This window comes from Hemicordylus capensis, chromosome 1 (assembly GCF_027244095.1).
Source record: "Hemicordylus capensis ecotype Gifberg chromosome 1, rHemCap1.1.pri, whole genome shotgun sequence".
In the NCBI taxonomy this organism is placed as follows: domain Eukaryota; kingdom Metazoa; phylum Chordata; class Lepidosauria; order Squamata; family Cordylidae; genus Hemicordylus; species Hemicordylus capensis.
The window spans coordinates 251503209-251511787 of record NC_069657.1 but is presented as its reverse complement, the minus strand read 5'-3'; the positions used below and the strand labels follow the sequence as shown (position 1 = coordinate 251511787).

General features: G+C 43.0%; 1 long non-coding RNA gene across 1 annotated transcript; it reads right to left on the bottom strand.

Annotated features, from left to right (window-relative positions):
* Positions 1 to 6383: 6383 nt before the first annotated feature.
* LOC128339872 (uncharacterized) lies at positions 6384 to 8374 on the bottom strand. The gene is made up of 3 exons (XR_008313284.1): positions 8240 to 8374; positions 6814 to 6896; positions 6384 to 6718 (listed from the first exon to the last, which is right to left on the bottom strand). It is a non-coding gene; the product is annotated as an uncharacterized LOC128339872 (long non-coding RNA).
* Positions 8375 to 8579: the final 205 nt, after the last annotated feature.

Sequence of the window (8579 nt, the reverse complement as noted above, 5' to 3'; positions counted from 1 at the left end):
TTTATATACAGCTTTTTAACAGAAGGATTCACAGTGGTTTTCAATAATAATAATAATAATAATAATAATAATTTCCCCTGTCCCCAAAGAGCTCCCACTCTAAAAAGAAATGTAAGGCAATACCCATTACCTTCATAGCATCAGCCACTGAAGGGATGCTGTGCTGGGGTTGGATAGGGCCAGTAGCTCTCCCCATGATTAATAGAAGAGATTCACCACTTTAAAAGGTGCCTTTTTACTCAGCAGGCATAGCTGTTTTCTCACTACCACCACCACATGAAGGAAGGGGCCTCTGCCTCACATGGCCCTGCAACCTACCACTGAAGCAGGAACTCCACTCTGGGTTCCCCACTCAATGGATAGTCAGTAGGAAGGAGGAGACGACAAAGGAAGAGAAGCTGCCCATAAAAGCAGAATGTTCTGGGCCAACAAAATGTCCCAGCTGCTCCCCAGAACTTTGTACACCACAACACATGCAAAAAAGTGGTTTGGTCTCGAAAATAGTCTCTTTTCCTCCTACTGCCCCCACCCCCAAGTAGTGATTTGGTCCCCAAAATAATTGCATGTCCTAAAGTCCCAAGATGGCAACCCTACTCTCATCGTTTTGCAATTTTTTTGTTACTTTTTCTTTTGAATTTATTTTTTAACCCTTGAGTGTTCAAAGGAGTGTTGAAAGGTGGGATTTATCTATGAAAAAAATGTATTTACAAAACAAATATAAAAATGATAATCCATGATCAAAAGACATAGTTTCAAGGGGAAAGTGTTTGCCTAAGAACAATTTTGTTTAAGCTACATCCTGCTATTACTGACATCAACCACTGCACACTCTGAGTTGAATTGCCCAATAATAATAAACCTTTGTTCTTATAAAGGCAGGCAGGTAAAATGGATTCAGTTAAAAAGGTAAGTAACACTGGACCACTAACAGCTAAACAGTTTCTTGTTTCATACAACCAGAAACGTATCAGGACATAAACACCATACGGACTTAATTCTGATTAAATGGTGTTTGGGTTTTGAGAACAGAGTGTTTCTCATGGAAGAAATGAATTTTTTATTGCCAGGGCTTGGTGCTGGAACAGCTGAATATATGCCTTACCCTCACTTCTAGCAAGCACAGCTGACTCCTGACACTTGTAGTAAAGGCTTCCAGTACAGAATGTGTAACTGTCAAGGAGGACTAAATTCTGACCCTTCTCCATTTGGAAATTTATGCTACCCCCTTCCTAAAGTTCTAAGGCTGACAGAGCTCATCTTAGTGTAGATTCCCTTGCACCCAGGATCAGATGTCTTTTGTATGCACTGGTTTGTATCCATAACTTTCTATGCACTGTGCTTTAAAGGTTAGTCTCTGAACCCATCCCAGATAATGAGTTGAGATAACATCAGCATTCAGAAGATAAAACAGATGTTAAATCTTTGAAGTGCTGCTGTGCATTAGCCCTCATCTGGAGTCATGATTTTTTTTTACACACAAGTAGGACTTCCTGAGTAGTCCCATTGGTTACTTTGGATGCCCACCAATGTTTTCAAGCTACAGTACCCACAATAATTTAAAATTTCACTCCAGGGGAGTGTAGCGGTAACCCCCACATCCCAAGCATGGTGCCCTGTGTGACAGCACAAGTCACTGAGAAATGAACATTTCAAATCCCACATTAATGAGGATCCATATGTCAACATCTCAGTTCTCAGCTGAAAGGACACACTGTGACCAAGGCAATCTGGGAGCTGGTCAAGTCCATTCTACAGGCCAGTCACCCATAACTGTGATATCTTTTGCTTGGTTTCTTGTCAGCTGTCCTGGGCACAAACAATACCAATGTCTTCTGCCCATCCAAGCTAAACACAGATGACAGTGCTTCCCTTTTGTGGTTGCATCTCTGGGGGTATGTCTGGATTGTTGTGTCTCATAGTCCCTTGGTCAGGTCAGCCTCTGCCAGCTACACACTGGGCGGGGGGAGTTACCCCTCCTCACAATTCACAGAAGGCAGGTCCAGACGCTGCACATGGGAGAACATCAAGTCTGTGGCAAGAACACACCTGCCTTGATATCACTGGTGGATATGCTGATGCACTCCAGGCACATCCTTTAATTGTGTGAGAGGGATGCTCATTTGAATCACCCTACACATGCTTCAACAAAGTTTTGGAGTGCATGGAGAGGGATGATTCACCTGAAGCAGTCCCAAGTGTTGTTATATGGCTGTACGCACTGCTGCACAACCTGCAGGCCTACTTGTCTTTGTTGCAGTCCTCCAGCTTGCTTCCCAAGATAAGACATTACCTGTCAGTGGGTAGGATGTTTTTCAGCACAGCACCATCACATTTTCAAGCCGTACTTTTCTGGCTTGCTTAGCACGTTTCCAGAAGGGACAGTACCTTGGAAACCTAACAGATGCTCAGACTCAGAAATGTAGCTGTGCTGTAGCTCCTGCACAAACAAGGTCCACCAAGGCTAATGGTTGCCACCTTGGCAATCATTCTTCTTTCCTGTCATATGGCTTTGTCATATAATCTTAAATTGCTTGTGATGCCCTCAAATTGTCTCAGCTGCATCATGGCACAGAAAAAGGACCACCCCAAATGTACTGGCCAGAGACCTTGCAATGCTTCATTATTGCCATGAAACTCACCAGCCAGGACTAGCAGGCCAACATACACTTTCAGTTCTGTTAGGTCAAGAAACTTCCATTGGAACACAGGAAGTTGCTACCTACTGAGTCAGATTGTTGGTCTGTCTAGAGCAGCATTGTGTACTCTGACTGGCAGTGGCTCTTCAGAACTTCAGGCAGTATTTGGATTCCTCCCTCAGGGTTCATGATGATCCTTTCTTGGTCTTAAATTTCAGGGGAGGGAGTTGGTCACTCACTGTCTCCTCCTGCTGGACTAAGCTTCTCTTGGTGTGGCCTCTCATCAGAGGACCCAGGCCCCACCTCAGCACTGTGCAGTGGGTGAATGATAGACTGCTAGTAGACCACCTTTTGCCATTTCTGTTTGTCATACACCCATTATCTTGGTACCTTCACTGGCAGGTGAGTGAGGTCAACAGCAGACTATTCAATGCTACACATCTCCCCTCTACATCTTCTTGCTTTCTCCACTTGGAACCAAGCTCCAATCACCACCTCCTTCTCGGGTGTTTCCCAGTAGGAGAAACAGGAGAAGACCCCAGATGTACTGCACAGAGTTGATCCACTGGTGCTAGGCTTATTGAGGTTAACATGTTGTGGTTGCTGCTGTTATGATCCTTTTGGCTTTGTTCTGCTGGAAAATTACTGCTTCTGCAAGGTCAGATGCTTCTGAAGGCTTTACTTTACTAGGTCTGATATTGTGGAAGAGGCTGGTTTCATCTGGCCTAATTCAGGAGCAAAGAACTATGCAGTATCTCAGACTGATTTTGAGACAGTATCATCAGAGGAAACAAAACTGAAGTTTCTGAAGAGAAACAGGGTGTTCTCCCTCATCCCAAATGACTTAGCATGGGCATGGGATAGAAAAACTATCCCACCATAGAAAGCCCATTCATTTCTGGGGTGGTTTTTCTGCCAATTGACTTATAGAGGAAATGGTATTGAAGCCACCCCACCACAGGGATTCCATTCATTTTGGAGTAGTTTCCTACCCTGTGTCATATTTTTATTAACATAAATATAACAACTGGTGAGAGGCCATGCTTGAGGATCTATAGGGTACCAGAGTGCAAGTAAGAGTTTGGCAACAAGACCATAGCTGGAAGTCTTTAAGCAACTTTATGCAGCTGGGGGCTGGACATCTATCCCAAAATCCAGATGAGGGTTAAAATTGGCATAAATGAAGATGTTTTAAAAGAGGTTTGTTTTGTGTTTAAGTCAGTGAGCTATGTACAGTTCCAAAAATATTACAATAGTCATAAGTCTCATAATCCTCTCGTCAGTTGGTGTGAGGATACTATTGCAGTGACCTTTGATTGCAGCTTCATAAGCCAGTTATGTGGATGAAACCAAATGCTTTGTACATTTTAAACCAAAGAAATTAGGAGAATTAAGTTCACCACCTGACTACAGAGCAATATGAGCTCAGCAATGTTGAGAAATATTACAATCAAGGAGGAACCTGTTTTCTTTCTAAAAAAAAAAAAATCCAGGAGAAAACCGGTGTGTGTGTGTGGGGTGTGTGTGTGTGTGTGTGTGTAAACAAAGTTTGGAAATGTTGAGTTTTGCATTTATTTCAGAATATTATTCCTTCCCTCTCACATGCATGTACATACTTTTGAGATTATGAGAGGCCAGGAAAAAGCCCTAGTTCCTGTTTCTGTCACTCAGCACAGGGGTTGCCAACTTGTGATTTTCAGGTGTTGTCAGACACCAACTCCCATCATACTTAGCCACAATGGCTAAAGGCAGATGATGGGAGTTGTAGTTCTACAAAAGCTGGAAACCTAAGGTTGGAAACCTCTGCTCCATTATCATACTCTAGTGCAATGAAGAAGACTTGATTCTCAGTCATCCTCACCTCACCAGTACATAAACCCTCACATACAATCTATATACATAGAAAGACAGCACCACTCTACCCATCAGTAATGAGAAACAGCAGATATACAGTAGATTCAAGTCCCTTCCCTTGGGGATGGAAATCCAGCCTCTACAGGGCAAACCTTACTTTAATGGTGTCCTGGAGACAATAATATATAGAGGTGCAACTAGGTAATTTTGGACTCTGGACCTAATGAACTTACGGGGACCCCTCGGCAAAATAAGCATCTTCTCCGTATATATCAATTTCACGTATATATCTGCAAAATAAGCATCTTCACCGTATATATCCATTTCTCACAGGTCCGGGCCAGGGTGCATTTGGAAAGGAAAAAAAGACTACACAACCCCCAAAGGATTCATATGTCTTCTTGATCATTCACCATAAACCCACAGATCTGGGCCAGAGTGCATTTGCTGGGTGCGGGGAGACTATAAGCTCCAATGGATTCTTACTGCCTCTTGACCATTCACAAATTTACTGTGACACAACACGTATCCCTTGTTCCCCAGTTCATACACAAAGTCAACTTGGACATATAGTTCATTCAGAAGGGAAAAATATTAAAGCCACACTACATGTCCCTTGTTTTACAGTTCTCATGCAGACCTTCTGGATCACAGACCAACTTGAGCATAGTGCATTTGTAGATAGATAGATCCAGATGTGACAGTTAATCCCACTTTCACTAGGTGTGAAGTACTCTATGGACAGAAATAACTTTCTGGTATCTTTACAGCAGTAGGGAGAAATTCATTAAAAATCACAGGATTGACTGATTTCCTTGAAATAAAAATGCAGAGTGCTGCCATCTCGGGCTACATGTGTGCCCAATTTCAGAACTCCAAGCCCAAACATTCTGAAATGTAAAGGGTTGGGCAACAAGGGTGTGTGGTGATTGACAAGTAGTTCCAGAAGTTTTTGTAATTTTCTACCATGAAACAAGTCACTTATAGGACTTATGTGAAGTTTTTTTAAAAAAATCAACGGATTGCCAAATCCTCTTCTAAATCAATACACAGTATCCTGATAACCTATCCTACATCTGTGCCAAATTTCAGAACTCTAGGCCAAGCCATTCTGGAAATATAAAATGGGTCCCTTTCCCTTGAGAAACATCATGGGGCACTCTAGGAGAATGGGCACACAGACCTGGGCCCCCAGGTCCATGCCTAACAGTATGTGGACAAAAGAGAGAGGACGCAGGAATATAAGCCAGATATCAGCAGAGAGCAAAGGGACAAATGATGGGGCCTTTTCTTTCAGTGATCTAGCCTCTGACACATCCCTTCCCAAGCTATAGACTCGGCAGGATAGCACAGGTTTCTTACAAAAGTGGGACCAAGTTTAATCCCTAGCAACAGTCTTCTAGGGACTGAAGAAAGGGCTGGGGAAAACAAACACTAAGACAATGCAGCATGATCACAAGAATGAGCGATGTAAGAACCAGTGGCCTCACCCAGGCAACCTCTCTGCCCCCTCCATCACACCCAGCTTTCACACCCCATATGCATTTTGTTGTTTGGTAGGACCTGCTCATTATTTTCTTAGTCGATGTCATCCACTGCCTGCCCCCTCAATTTCACAGAGTATGAATACATATCACAACAGCTACACTTAGGAGCCAGTTTAAGAAGACAAGGAGCTGTTGGTTCCAGGGGCAAGACAGTAACTCTGATGGGATGTTGTGGCAGTGAACCCTCTGACCCCCTCACCTTCTTATTGTGTTCCCCAACATGAAGTCAGTAGTGCTGAGTTACAAGCTGGGGGAGTCTTATTAGTTAATAATCATAATTTTTTTAAAAAAAGTTAAACAGTCATGGCATCTATGGAACAGCATGGCTTGTGGAGAGAGTTTTTTTTTTAATTTGCTTATTTGATTTGACAGCATCAAAGAATGAGGTTGCTAACTTCTTTCTTGCCACACAGCTCCTTTGCCTTTGCAATCTGCATGACAGGCAGAGGAGTTCACTAGCCTTGTCTGTCACTGCATCTTCATGCTGGGTATGGCTGTGCCCATTTTATATTTCCCTCTGTAACATGCTTGAAACTGCACAGGAGCCACACAAGGATGAAGAGTAGAACAGCAGACTTCCCACTTGCCATTGCTGCTGTTGTAGGCCTCACTTGTGGTCTGTATGGCACTGAGGCTGGGGAACAGTTTTGTCTCTGGACGTTTTGGATGGTTGCCTAGTTGCTATGGAAAGACGGGATAATGATACATACAAGCTGCAAGATTTCTGTGTCTAAGTGATCATTAAGGGTTGTTGGGGTGTGACTGAAAGAGGGTACCTCCACTTAGAGGCTTTTTCATTCCACACGGCCCAGCCACCTTCTCCCGCTCATCCCACTAATGTCTGCATTTAGACAGTCACCTGTTGGGGGAAATAACAGACTCATTAAGAGCAGTTGCAATCTTCCATTGTAGAGAGTTGCATTGGAACACTCAGTCTTTGTTTTAATTATTTATACCTCACTTTTAGCCATCAGGCAACAAAGCAGCTCACAACAAAGTACAAAAATACAACAAACATATCATAGAAATACACTGAAACAGATAAATAAAATACAGTTGTCCCTCTCCAACCGCAGGTTTCCCAATCGCAGATTTGAGTATCCGCGACTAGGAAAGTGTCACCAGACTTGCCAACTGCAAGCTGAATATCTGCGGTTTGGCAATTTAAAAAAAAATCGGGTGTTTGGGGGTTATTTCAGGAGTCAAGGGGCAATTTCTGGGTGGGTCATTTCCAGAGCTTCAGAGGAATATTCTTTTATATATTTATTTTCCATTTATTGTTAAATTTTTATACCACCTTTCATTAAAAACAATCCTTTCTGTTTTTGCTTTTTGGCCCTTCCATCACCACAGTTCCCCTAACCCCATTTCCAATGCTTTCCTGTTGCTTGTCTAATGCGAATTAGCCAGCTACTAGGTTTTCCAGGAACAGATCCCTCGCAGTTGGCAAGGGATGACTGTAGCAGCAATTAAAATGAAGTAAAAACAAAGCTCTCCCTACAGAGTCAAAAGCTTTATTAGGAGCCAAGGTCTTAACCTGTTTCCTTAAACTTGATAAAGAGAAAGCCAGCCAAATATCCCTTGGGAGGGAATTCCCGAAGTATGGCAAAGCTACAAGAAAGTCCTGTATGTAGTACCCACCAATCAAATTTCAGTCAATGGGGACCAGAGAACAAGACCTCTTAGGCGGACATTAATAGAACCGCCAAGGCCAATACCTTGGCTAAGTTAATATGGGAGGAGATGGTCTTTTAGGTAACCTCATCTCAGATCATTCAGGGCTTTAAAGATTAAAACCAGCATGCTCAGTTGAGCTTGGGGGCATATTGGTAGCCACTGTATCTGGGCTAAGAGGGGCATCATATGTTCCAGCTAGCCTGCCCCTGTCACAGCTTTTTATACCAACTGAAGCTTCCAAACTGACTTCAAGGGCAGACCTAAAGAGAGTGCATTACAGCCTAGATGTAACCAATGCATAGATCCCTGAGGAGCCTCAAGAAAGGGTCACAGATAGCACAGCACTCAAAGCTAGTAAAGGACACTTCTGGCTGTAGCCCTAGATATCTGCGAAGAAGGCTGGGTCAAGGAGAACCTCCAAATTGCATACTGGCTCATTCAAGGAGTGTGCAAACCCACCTCAGACAAGTCTAATGCTCCCATCTAGCAAGGCAGAATCTCCCACCAATTGCACCTCTATCTTACCTGGATTTCATTTCAGCTTTCCCCCCTTCATTCATCCCAGAACTGCCTCCAAACACAGGTTTGAAGTTTCAGTAGATATTCTTGGGACTAGTTGTTTCAGTAGGTATTCTTGGGATTCATTGCTGGAAATGAGAGGTTGAGCTGGGTGACATCAGCATACTGATAACACCACAAACTAAATCTCTAGATGATCTCTCCCAGTGGTTTCATGCCAACACTGTTTCCTTGTATTCTAGAATGGGAGGAAGAGCAATGTAAGCATTGCTTTGACAAGTCATAAAGCAATATACAGATCCATTTAACTGAGAAGATCAATTTTATAGGTATATGGACAAAATTA